At 41.9% G+C, this 13,022-nt stretch overlaps 1 protein-coding gene across 2 annotated transcripts in view; it reads left to right on the forward strand.

The window, feature by feature from the left end:
* The first annotated feature begins 7,330 nt into the window (after positions 1-7,330).
* MARCHF3 (membrane associated ring-CH-type finger 3) overlaps positions 7,331-13,022 on the forward strand; it is a 71,710-nt gene continuing 66,018 nt past the window's right edge. For both annotated transcript variants that reach the window (XM_031054449.2, XM_031054450.2), the window contains exon 1: positions 7,331-7,697. The gene's annotated coding sequence lies outside the window, so the exon portion shown is untranslated. The remainder of the gene's footprint in view (positions 7,698-13,022) is intronic.

The raw sequence follows: 13,022 nt of genomic DNA on the forward strand, positions 1-13,022 counted from the left end.
CTGTCTTCCGTGGGAAGGAGCTCACACCGGAGCAGGGGCAGAGTGTGAGAAGTCCTCCTGAGGAAGAGGGAGTGGCAGAAAGAGTATGTGGTGAGCTGACCACAACCCCCTTTCCCCATCACCCTGAAGTACTCATGGGGAGGAGGTAGAGAATTTCAGTGTAAAGTCCATGAAGAAGAGAGGAGTGGGGAGAAGGTGTTTTCAAGATTTGTTTCTTACTATCCTACTCTGATTTGATTGGTAATAAATTTCCTCAAGTCAAGTCTGTTTTGCCCATGACAGTACCTGGTGAGTGATCTCTTTGTATCCCTATCTTGACCCACGAGCCTTAGGTTGTATTTTCTCTCCTCTGTCCAGCTGGGGAGGTGAGTGATACATTGGCTTTGATGGCACCGGGCATCCAGGCAAGGTCAACCCATCACAGTGTTTCGAGACTGTTAATACATGGAAGCTGTAGGTCTGCAAGAGACTTCCTTGAAGAAGTCTAGGAGGCTATCCCAAGTGTTCATTTAAAATGGAGAAGAGAGCATTTACTATAAATTAAAAGGACACTTGATTAGATGGCATACTTTCACTGAAGCTGAGTTGTGTCTAGAAAAGTCATCACAATTAGATACAGTTGTTACCAACACAAGAACACTGAATAGTTTATTTTTCTAACGCCATGAACATATGTTGCATTTAAGCCTATTTTAACTACTACAGAAAACTGTGAGCTCTTTAGTGCTTGAGGTACTCTAAGTGACAAGAAAAAATAAAAATAGTGTGAACTACAATTGAACCAGAAGAACTGAATCTGCAATGAAAATGGCATTTATTAACTCCAGACATGTTTCTCTGAATGCTAATTTCAAAATATAATATGAAAGTAAGTTACTCTGTGAATGTCTTAAAAAATTTCCTGGCCTAAGAGATGCAACTTCTTCCTTAGGCTCCAGTTGTGCTCTTTAAAAAAATCAGTATTAATATATGGCCTTTTATCCTGCTTAGGGATGCTTGTGTCATAATTCATTATAAATCCACTGAATAGAGAAAAACGTGTTTTTGTGATGTTATGGGAACAGTGGTTGGTCCTATGGACTAAAGTTCTGTGTTACTAATCTGGCAGGAAAGAATCAGATTTCAGTTCTGTTTACAAAACAACTGCAAATCTGTTTTATCATGTGGCAAGAGTACCACTTTATCAAGGGTTACTACAGCTCTTTAAGTGCATAATTGGCAATGTAGGGATGTGAGATAGATAGGCAGATAGAATGGCTAAGTACAATATATTTGCAGGAGGAGAAACGTAAGTTAAGGGAAAGATAATTGTTTTAAGTTAAATTGTCTGTAATAAGTACTGGAGAAAGATGATGGTATTTTTAATATAATTAATAGATCCTGAAGCACAGAAACTAATCCCTACCTTCTGCATTTCTGTTCTATCTACCACGGTGATACCGAGTCTTCACTGTGAGATTTGTGGCACAGTACCCAGTTAGAACAGCAAGCTGAAATTCAGCAGGATTGATTTTGGACTTTAGCTTTTGGAGTATGGTTCAATAAGAAGCCAGCTGATCTGTGGTGAAGGTGGGCAGTTCCTTTACCGCCAATCCTACATTGTCTTTAGTGTTTGACAGCTCATTTGCAATGCAGTTCTGATGTATTCTGCAAGATTAAAATCTCTGGACAGTGGGTGGTGAAAAATAAACATTCTTCTAGCTCAGCAAGTAAAGTCCACTCAGGAAATGGTGCGGAAGTATCCAAGAGTTCCCATGAGAGAGAGCTGTGCCTTTTTTATAGCAGAGAGTTTTAGGTAAGTTCAGACACAACATGTATCTATACCCTGCAATATAAAGGACTTCAACAACTTCCATTTCAAGCACTTCATCCTCTGAGGGTGCAGGAGAGGAGAGGCCAGCAGAACAGAGTGTGGTATCCAGCAGAATGGATTTAGTAAGAGTTGCAAGAACTAAAAAGAAGCTTAGAAGTTTAAGCACCTCCTTAAACATATTTAGGTCTTTTTATCAGTAATTCTGTAACTGGTCTAAATCCAAAATTGCAGCCAACTGCTGCTTCTAAAGGAAAACACTCATCCTGACTTGAAGTAATCAGTTTATTTATTTTTTTTGCAGCCTTACTTTACCTGTAGAGCCTCTTGCTTTACACTGATAGTGGTCATTTACATTGTAGAGGAAAAGTAAGTTGAGGAGATTGTTAAAAAGAAAAAAAAAAAAAGCTGAAACATCTCAGGAATAAGTGAGTGACCTGGAGTAACCTGGCAAAGGGCTAAATGCGGTGTTTTCACCAACATGAGGAAAAAAAAAAAAGGCAAAACTTGAAATAGCAAGATGCTTCTTGAATTCTATGTTGCAGTATAGCTTTGCCCTACTCACCATGCTTTTCATCACCATTGACAGAAGAACAGGACCCTGGAGACAAAACCTTCTTTACTTTCTACAGTTCATAATGCTACAGTCAGACTTTTAACTGTACCACGAATTACTGTTAAATAGGTCTGAATTACCTCTGTATTGGCAAGCAAGTGCCATTTGCTTTCCTTCTATAAGCTGAGATGGTTTCAGAGGGCCATTACTGAGGTTTTGTAATGAGAACTGGCATTCAGCACTTGTCAGACATAGCTCAAGTGCTTTTCTAAAATATAGCATCATTATCTCAAAGATACAGAGCACAGAGGTTATATGGACTTGCCCCATTTTGGAATACACATCACTGACAGAGGCTGGAATAGTCACTAGGGACCAATTTGCCTTTCTTTTATTTTTAATAAGATCTGATTTGGAAAGAAAAAAAAAGGAAGCTAAAAGCAAACTTCTTAATCACATAAGATATTATTAATCCCTTGTTCCATATTTGTTCAGACTGGGGGGGGGGGGGGGGTTCTTCTGTAGCCAGAGCCAGAATTCCCTCCCTCCCCCCCACCCCTTTTTGTTTTGTAAAGTGAATAATGGGATTTTATAATAACTTTTGCATATGGCGTAGCCTTTATCTGTGAGATGGAGATTTTCCATTAGTTCTGGCTGTGGGTGCTAGTTGTGTCTAAGGTACTGAGAAGAGGTGGCTGCTTCTTCCAACTCCACTGGTTTATAATCAACAAACCCCAGCCTTGTGCATACCTCAACCCTATTTTCCTTGTCAACACAAGCAGCAGATTCAGATGTGTGAAAAAGGTCATTACAGACTGAAATGCAAGGAACAGGCTTGAACTCCGACATGAATATTCCATGGTATGAAAAGACCGCTGCCAGCCATTCCTCTCCAAACACCACCCTGTCCTTCCAAAGCCAAAATTGATACATTGCCAAAATTCTCCCATGATATCTGAGAAGATGTTATGGTTTTAAGGGAGTAGAAGCCCTGTTCTCATCAGCTCGGATACAAAAATAGAAAGTTGAAGCATACCAATGTGGAGCCTTGGTAGCACACCTCAAAGAAGGAGCTGTACTACAGTAGGTTCTAGATAAAAGCACTTCAGGATGAGATGATGGGAAAGAATCTGACAGCTCATTTTGGACTGTAGGCTACTGTAGGTTTCTCACTGCAAAGTTAGTTGTGTTAAAGTTGATGAAGATGTTACTACCTTCTGCGTTACCTTCTCCAAGGAATAAAAAATACTGAAGAAAGTACTCCAAGAGGCCACCTTCTCTTCTGAAGCCAGCAGCACTACTCATTGGAATAATAAGGCATTCAATGACTATCTTCACAGGTGAATACCAAGAGTTCTAAGCAGTACATTAGACAGGAAAGTATTTCAGTGTCATCTCCCATTTAACTTCCATTATCAGTTAAAAATAGCTAAAAATAGCCATGTGAATTCTTGATCCCACAGGAAAAACAATTTATTAACCTTAGTGGGACCAGAATTTTATCTCAATTATTTTCCATTTCCTCTGACATGTGAAAAGACTGAGCAAGTGCTTGTGTGACTTAGCACGACAGGCAGGTCAGTTACCTTCATTTTCAAAAATCAACATAGGATGTATCCTACATAAATTTAAGGGGAGTTTCTCTTCTTTTTTTTTTTTTAATATTAGAAATGAAGCAGGATTCCAGCACATGCATCTTTCTGATCAAATGTGTTAAATTACAACCTTACAACAAGAAGGCATATGCCACTGCTGAATATGTATGTATGGAGGCATATGCAACTATGTGAAAACTGGCAATTTACTCTTTTGACAGTGAACATTGGCAGGAATGCAAAGCTTCATGATGTACTATCCCTATAATGTTAAATGAGCTTGAATACAACATGAACTTATTTCCTAATTCTGGCCAACTAAAAAGCACATACGCAATGTCCTGTCTTCTTCCAGTAACTATAAATAACAAATACCCACCAGGCTTACTTTCTTGTATTCTTCTACTTCTTTGACTCTATATTTACATCTTTAAATTACACACACAACACACAAGAGATGGTCTCTTTAAGCATAATGCTCCTAGCAGTGTCTTCTCATAGAAACTTGCCTTTGACACATAACTTGATTCCCTCCTTTCCTTAAAGAACGCTCCTTCTATATAGTATGGTTCTCATCTATTTAATAATTTTTATCTCTCTTATTAGTCTAACTTCCCAAGTTAAAAAATCTGCATGCAGGCTTAGCCAGTTCTGAAGGTATTAAACTCTACTTCAACTTGTGTGTGTATTCATCCTTAATCACATGGCCATCTGGATTAGCCAGGAGTGCAGCAACACATGGAAGTAAGCAAAGTTACATGTGCAAGTGGCAAGATCATAGCTTTTTTTTTTTCTGCTTATCAACAGCATCACTTTCCAGTCAGCTTTTCCAGTGTGTGCTGTACCACTATCATTTCTCCTTTCTATCACGTCCTGCTGGCAAGAAGTCTCCATCCCATTCCTGTGAAGCTATTGGACCCTGGCTACCCAAACCTGAGTTCTTGCTGGTCAAGCCTATCTGTGAGAATCACCTGAACAGGAAAGTTTCAACAATTAGGGAATTCCAACTGTATACTGACTTGCACTGCCTTGGCAAAAGGCATGCTAAGAACAATAAAACCACTCTGCCCTCTACCCTCACCTCCTATAGCATTTCAGATCAAATTTGAGGTCTTAGTCATTATCTGCAGGTAATGCATGACACATGCCCAAGATGCCTTGTCAAGTCTTGTCTGTAGAATGAACTGAAGGGACTGGGAGCACTCCAGACCTTCCACATTTTGCCTTGATGCTGTCTTCTGGAGTGGATATGGTTGATCAAAATTCTGCAAGCAGGATATAAAACAAATGTCCCCAGTCATACCCTACTGCTTGGAGACAGAACGATAACCACTTCTCCTAGGGAGAAGTTGAAAGAACAACACGCAATATGCATTACTGGAATGCATCCATGTACGTTGGTGATCAGGGCATGTAAAATTGTCAGCTTTAATTCAGGACCTTAATAAAGAGCTAATATTTTTGGCCTGTCTTCTACAGAAATTAGACTTGGATTATGTAACCCTGTATTAGCCCAGTTCTTTTCCTTCCCTTATCCATTTCCTCTCTGATTCCTCTCGTTCCTTCCCACGAACATTTAACCCAGGGAGCAGTTCAACAAAGTGATCCAACTGTTGGGTTGGGTTTGTTTTGGTTTGGTTTTTTTTGTGTGTGGTTTTTATATTTATTTAGTTTGTTTATTTGTTTTTCCCCGGTTATTACATTCCTACAAGTTCCCTGAAGATCTGATCTCAGAAAGATGACAGAAATCTCTCCATCTGTGTCCCCAGTGGACAGGTAGTTCTGTACTGGCAGTGGTATTTCACATCTCTCATCCAGAAAGGCCTATCACAGCAAATATGTCAAGGAGTCATGTTGCTGCAGTGGAAGGAAGCTTATGGGGTAAAGAACATAAATTGGTAAGCAGGTTCATTAATTTGTGTCTTACAAAGCAGTCTATTAAGTTGGAGACAAGTGCTTGCAAAGCATCACTGCAGAATTCAATCTCTTAAAGATAGGAAAGTGGTCTTTAACTATAACCACATTTTTACGCATAGATTTGATGAGTGCATAATCAAGATGCATACTGAAACTTCTACTCTAGAAGGTGAGGCATCCATTGCAACAAGGTCTCCATGATAGTAAGGACTGTCACCACAGATCTGGTTGCAAGACAGGGTTCCAAGTGGCTTTATTAATGTCCCAGATCCAGCGAACATCTACTTTTCTCCTTAATTTTACTCACCTGCCTTCTGCCACAGTTTGCAGAGTGACTCCAACAACCACTGTTGGGCCCCCTCCTTTTATTTTAGTACACAGGTAGCACCTATATGCAGCTTCTGTTTCCTCCTGGAATAGTACCAGAGCACAGGAGTGAACATACAGCCAGGGGAAAATGTAGGGGTGATTCTTCTCCCCTGAGGGGAAAACAGACCACCTCATTAGGCTTCTAGCAAAATTTAGATTTATCTTGGTGTTCTAATGCGCAATTATATAAAAAAAAACACAGCAGTTTTATAAAAATATGGCAAAATAGATACTACCACAGCCCCACAATGCTCATTTGGTTTTGACAGAGAGAAGAAAGGTTGCTTGAAATGGAGAACTATAACGAAGCAAACAAAAATATTGGCCTCCAGGTTTCCTTTATGTCATTTATTGCTATCTTAGGAAATTGGAGCTGTGATTTTAGGTACAGCTTTAACTGAGTTTCAGAGGCTCAAACATTTTTAATGACATCAACACAAGCTTCACAGGGTCCCAAGTGTAGTAGCAGGCTTCAGAAAAGCTTTATCTCTCAGAATACCAAGAAATGGGTATTTTGAGGATTTAACTTTGTTAACTTTTTTTGTGACAAAAAAAAACTGATTGGTTTTCCATGTTTATGTTGTAGGGTTTTTTGTTGTTGCTGTTTGTTCGTTTTGGTTTCATGTTTGGTTTTGGTGAGGGTGATGTTGTTTCGGGTTGGTTTTTTTCTTTTTTTTTTTAGCTGTATGGTGGGGTTTTGTGTTTGTTTTGGTTTCTTTTTTTTTTGGGGGGGGGGGGGGGGGGAGGGGGGAGTGCGGGAGGGAAAGCGTATGTGTTGTTTGTTTTGTTTCCTTTCATCCAGACTCGGGGCGCGCCCTGCTCCCGTTTACACTACGGCTCACACGGGGCTGTCAGCAGCAGGCGGATCTTGCCCTGCCCTGACGCTAAGCACCGGGTGAGCCCCGGTTAAAGGTGCCGTAGGCGGCGGTTCGCAGACAGGACAGAGGGCAGAGCCAGTGGAGCCCCTACTGACGGAGGCTCTTGCCCTGGCCGGGCACAGTCGGGTAGAATCGGTCCGTGCTGTGCCGGCGGCGGCGCTGCGGGGCGGGACCTGGGCCGCACCGTGCCGCGCCGCCTCCGCCACCGCGTGGGTCAATGAGTTGCGAGAGGCGGCGGCAGAGCCGCCGCTGCGACCCCGCGTTTCTGCCGCGTCTCCCGCAGGCCCCGCGCACGGCGCTGGTGTCCAGCTCGGCAGCGACCCTGAAGTTGAGGAGCTCCCGTCCCAGTGCTCATCCCCGCCGCCGCCTCACGGTCCGTCTGTGGAGGCACACAGAGACCGCGCCGGAGGAAGCAGCATCTGGAGGAGGAGGAGAAGGAGGAGGAGAGGACGCGTCCCGTGTCCGCGAGAAGGAGGAGGAGGACGAGGAAAACGAAGAGGAGAAGGCGGCCTGTGCGTGAGCCTGGGCTGATGGCCGCAAAGTGCTGTGGAGCCAGGCGAACGGGCGGGACGGTACGTGAGTCTCAGCGGTTGGCGGCTTCTGGCCCTGGCTTGTTTGTGGGCTGCTTGGCTTGTGTTTAGGAAGGCCGGCTGGGGGTCCGACTGAATGAAGAAAGTATAATTTGACACGTGGAAATAGGAACGGCTGTCTCTGGGAGGAGTGCATTATCTGCACCGAGATTAATTAAGGGGAATAGCTTTAGAGTGAAAGAGAGTAGGTTTAGATTAGATATTGGGAAGAAGTTCTTCTCTGTGAGAGTGGTGAGACACTGGCACAGGATGCCCCGAGAAGCTGTGGCTGCCCTATCCCTGGAATTGTTCAAGGCCAGGTTGGACGGGGCTTTGAGCAACTTGATCCATGGCAGGGCAGTTGGAAGTAGCTGAGCTTTTAGGTCCCTTCCAACCCAAACCGTTCTATGATTCTACAATTTATTTTAACTCTATCATCAAAAGAAGCAAAAATACCTACTAAAGATGTCCAGATTAAAGTGATCCATCTGAAGACAGCCATACTCACCTTCAGGACTTTTAATGCAGTGGGAGAGAAGGCAAGACACACAGTTTCTGTTAACAGAAGTTACGACAAACCCTAGCCATCTGAGATTCAGTCTCAGATTTTCATATCCTTTTGTCTTCTTTCTGTTTTGTTTTATTTGGTTTTCATAGCCAGAGATTCTAACACTTGTTGTAGGTATGAGGGATTATGAAACTGCTCAGGATTTCTAGTGTCAATAGGTCTTTAGAATCTTAACACTGTTTCACTCATTATTGGATGTGGGCAGTTGATAGCGCATGCGGGAAGTACACTGAGTAATGTCCTAACTCTGACTGCACAGAGTAATCTAGCTATTTCAAAGTCATGAAACCCATGAAAGCAGAGGATATTTATCTATTAGAAATTACTGATTTTGGCAAGGACATTTACAGCCCATCCAATACCCATTGAGATAAACAGAAAAACTCATTGACAATGACTCATGACTATGGGCTTCAAAGGAGGCTGCCAGTGCATGCTGTTGGCCTCATCTGGTGCTGATCCTAATAGCAGTCCTGTAGGTAACCAACTCTCCTGCATCTCCACTGTCTGTAAAGCGGGAGGATAGAGGGAAGGACAGTAGCAGACAACTAATAGGGTTATGGCTTGCTTTATCTTATTTGACGATTATAAATAGTCTGAGATATGCATTCTTTAGAATTTTAAATGTCGTTGATTTTTAATTAATTGCTAACAGTTTAGTCTGTTGCTGCCCGTTACGCTGATGAAGCAGCTGGCTTCCAACTTGTCTTTCTGTGTTAATGACTATTGTGAGAGTAGCTTGGGTGTATGATGTCCGTTTAGAAACTTCCAGATGAGGGAGTACTTGTGTGCAGCAGTTACAGGCCTGCTCAGGCAACAGGCTCATCTGCGAGCATACAGATTAGCTAGTAGCCAGATTTCCCAACCAGAAGGGCCCTTGTCTATAATTTGTTCTGATCTCGTGCTTATTATAGGACACAGGATTTCACAAGTAAATTTTGTATCAAGTCCATAACTTCTGTAAATTTTGTATCAAGCCCATGTCTTCCTTAAAGACAGTCTCTGTCCACAGCAGGAGTTCAAGTATGTTTCAAACTGCCTAGCAGCTCACAGGCTTGAGCGTTAAATGGGTGAGTAATATCTACTACTTAAAATGTCTGTAATTAGGATGAGAGCTATTTTGGTCTATCACAATATGATTTTGCATATAATGCTTATTAAAACACATCAGGATATTTATAGTTCTTGTGGTATATGTGCTGACAGAGCTGCCTTATCCTCTTTGCATGAGGATGAAACACTGTAGGGGGCTCTTCAAAGTGACTTTGGACTTAACCTTCGGAAATTTCTCTATTCCCTCTGAGCTGTGGTGCAAAAACAATACCTTGGTTTCTTCTGGTTTCCTCTGTTTTCTTCCTCTTTCCTGAATGTGCCTGTTGTGCAACAGTCTGGTCAGGCTTTGTGCAGAAAGAAGGGAACATGCTTTGGGTCCCATCTGGACTGCTTAGCCCTGTATAAAGCTGGGAAAGTGGGCTGTCTTTTGTCCCATAGCATGCTGATGGTCATGGGGCTTCCTGTAAGATGTAGCTTTTAAGATGGTTTCTGCTGTTTTTCCCCTTGGATGAACCTCGCTGTAGAGCATTCATCAAAGCACTGGTGTGGTGTCACACCACCTCCGTGTGAGCAGGTAATTAAGACTTCTGGAACATTTTGAAATGGCATAGGGCAATGCATATTACGATACCCTAGAGAGCTCTTCCAAAGGTAGCACAGCTAATTATTGCAGGTATGATAACATATTCTGTGTTGCAGCCACAAACGTTCTTCTAAAATTCCTCTTTCCACCACTGGTTAGCTGCAGATACTATGGATACTGATCCTCAGGACCCTCTCTGAGTGTAGTCTCTCTGAAGGGGCTGGACAGTAGAAAGGAATGCTGTTTATTTTACATCCTTTTTTGACACTACTGGAGTAGGGTTAGCTTCAAATGCTTCATATGCAGTTGAAGATTAAAGAGGTAACAACAGCTGTATAGCACAGCCCTCTGACAGAGTCCCACCACACGAATGTCACAGCCTAGTATCACGCTGTTGCAAGGGACAGGAGAGCAGCCCTGACTATGTGAAAGATGGGAGGAGAAGACATGGACAGCAATGGGGAAATCAGGGAGATGCTTTCTTGCTCAGTTGCTCTTCCCCACTACTACTGGGAGCCAGTGAGGCATATGGATGAAGTAAGACCTCATGGGAGGAGAAAAAAGGCTGTCTTGCTTTGCCAAACCTTTGGATGCAGCACTGGGCAAACTCAGGAAGTGGTTGTGCTTTGACCACGGTCTTCATGCATGCTAATTTATCTTCTGTATTAACATGCCTACATTGTTTCTGGTGCCTCAGCCGACTCTCATAACACTAACTGTAATGTATATGTTCACAGCCTGCAGGGTTGCACTATTGCACGTCAGAAGGAAAAGCAGGAGAGAAACAGAAAACAACAAAGACAGTGGGGAAGAAGGAAAATCTAGCATGTTGTTGCTGAAACATGCAGCTTATTTAAAAGGAAAATCAACATATGTCTGCTCTCTATTTTCCATCACCTTCCTGAATTTGTATAGAGTATTTATTCTCTGCAGTAGATAGAAATTTTTTCAGACATGTGCATAGTATTAGAAACATCATCTATGTTTGAAACACAGTTAGCATCTGCATAGCTTGTTCTTTACAATTACTTTTTCTCTGGGTCCCTTGATACAAATTCAGAGGGGTTGTTTTTGCCAACATTCTGAATGGATTCATCCTCAGACCGTCATTGATCGAATGACATATTACCCTAAAGATAAAGATGACTGCAGATAGCTAGAGCAAGCCCAGAAGAGCCAGAACATAGATTATAGACTGAGGAAAAGTATGTGAAGCATTACAAAGGTAGGCACAGCAGATTTCCACTGCTGAGTGGGAAGCTTTCTGCTAGGTTCCTTTCCTTGTGGAAGCTGGCAGGAAGAAATACTGCTGCTGCTTAGGGTCACAGTCTTAAAGACAGGAAAAATACTAGTGACAATATGCAGGAAGGCTTGTCACAAAATCGAAGTACTGAAAATCACCAAAGTGATAATACAATTTAGAATGCTTATCATGGAATTTACCCATATGTCACCCTCACTCCACTCAGTGCTGTGCTGTGGTTATTCCTCACTTCCCTTCCTATGATACATCCCTTCCCACAGCACAGTGTCTTTTGTCTCACTCTTCTGATTACCTAACCTGTTTTCACATTAATATAAAATAACAGGAAGGGAAAAAAGAGCTAATATCTCACTTTACTCTCAGTTAAGCTTCCTGCAAGACACTGTAGACCAGAATGAATTACTAGTTGTAGTTATATTTTGTGTCTTGGAGATATTGATGATAATTTCAAGTCCAGATTGATGCCTCTTCAACTTCCTTTTTGTCACTGCAGCAACAAAGCCAGCAAAGCTCTTAAACACATGCCTATTTTTAAGACTGCCAGCAGTCCTTTTGCCTTAATTCAGCTGAACAGCCCATGGTGCCTGAGGGAATTGTTTAATATAAAAATCTTGCTGGCCTGATGATGGTCTAAGCTATGGTTTTGTTGAGGGTTTGAGGGAGGAGGAGGGAGAGAGAGGGAAGAGCTGTTTCTTCCTGAAGACTAGCATGACTATCCAGAGCTCTCCTGGGTAAACTCTCAAAATGGGAATTCTTCATAACATTAAAAATTCTGGTATCTTGGTACTTGCTTCCAATCTGAAATGAAAGTCTTTAGTGGAAAATTAAAAAAAAAAAAAGTCCCCTGGAAGTGTCAGAACAAAATGCTTGTTAAGACCCAGTGTAAAGATGTAGTATCCTTTGGGTGGATTTCATGTTGAAAAACTCAGTATTTGATGTAAGACTCATTAATTCTAAGTAGTTTTACCAGGCCTTTTTCACTCCCATTGAAAAATATGAGGAATGGCATTTAAAGATGGAATTTAAAATGATTACAGCCACATCACGCTTAATTGTAACAAAACCACATTAAATCTGTTTCAGGCATGTATGTTTCTGATCTGGAGTATGTCTACATTGCTGGTCTTGGCACCTTAGCATCCTTCCACATTTCCTTGTCTACTTCTTTTTTATGCCTTGAGGTCTTGCACTTCTTTGTTGTTCCATTTTTCTGGTATTTACCTCACACTTTTTCTTTCCTTGCCAGCCTTCCCATTCTAAAACATAGGTGGTAGAACCATGGTATTTACCAACATCATCATTCTGCTTTTGTGTTGTCCTTGTCTCTGTTCACTGCCAGCCTGCACACCCTAAACAATTCAGGACAAGGATTTCAGTCACCCTTCTGTGTTTCTACATTGCCTGGTGCAGCGGGTCCCCATACTTGAACATCATCATGGTGTGCTGTGGTAATCATGGTGATACTTCTATGGTTATGTCAGAGAGATCAGTAAAGGAGATAAACTTCCATGTTCCAAGTGTGTTTTCAATATTTCCTCTCATTTACAATTAATTTGAATTGTGTCCCTTTCTCAGCAGTGTGGTTTTTTTTATTTGTTCTTCCTGTAAAACTTTTAGTATGCCAACAGAAAACTTTGGGGATAATTCAGCACCCACAGCTGGATCACTGTAAGTTAGTAATGAAACAGGGGAAACAAGAATCAGTCAGTACCAGGGTTAAAGGAGGACAGAATGTAATCCTAACACTGCTGAAATTTGGCTTAAGTGGGGGAACCCATGTGGTTTGCTCAACATCGCCTAGAAAATGTCTGTCTTCTGGGACAATGGCACTTTACTCACTAGCTGCACTTTCCTGTTCTT

Source organism: Melopsittacus undulatus, chromosome Z, assembly GCF_012275295.1.
Source record: "Melopsittacus undulatus isolate bMelUnd1 chromosome Z, bMelUnd1.mat.Z, whole genome shotgun sequence".
NCBI classification, from domain to species: domain Eukaryota; kingdom Metazoa; phylum Chordata; class Aves; order Psittaciformes; family Psittaculidae; genus Melopsittacus; species Melopsittacus undulatus.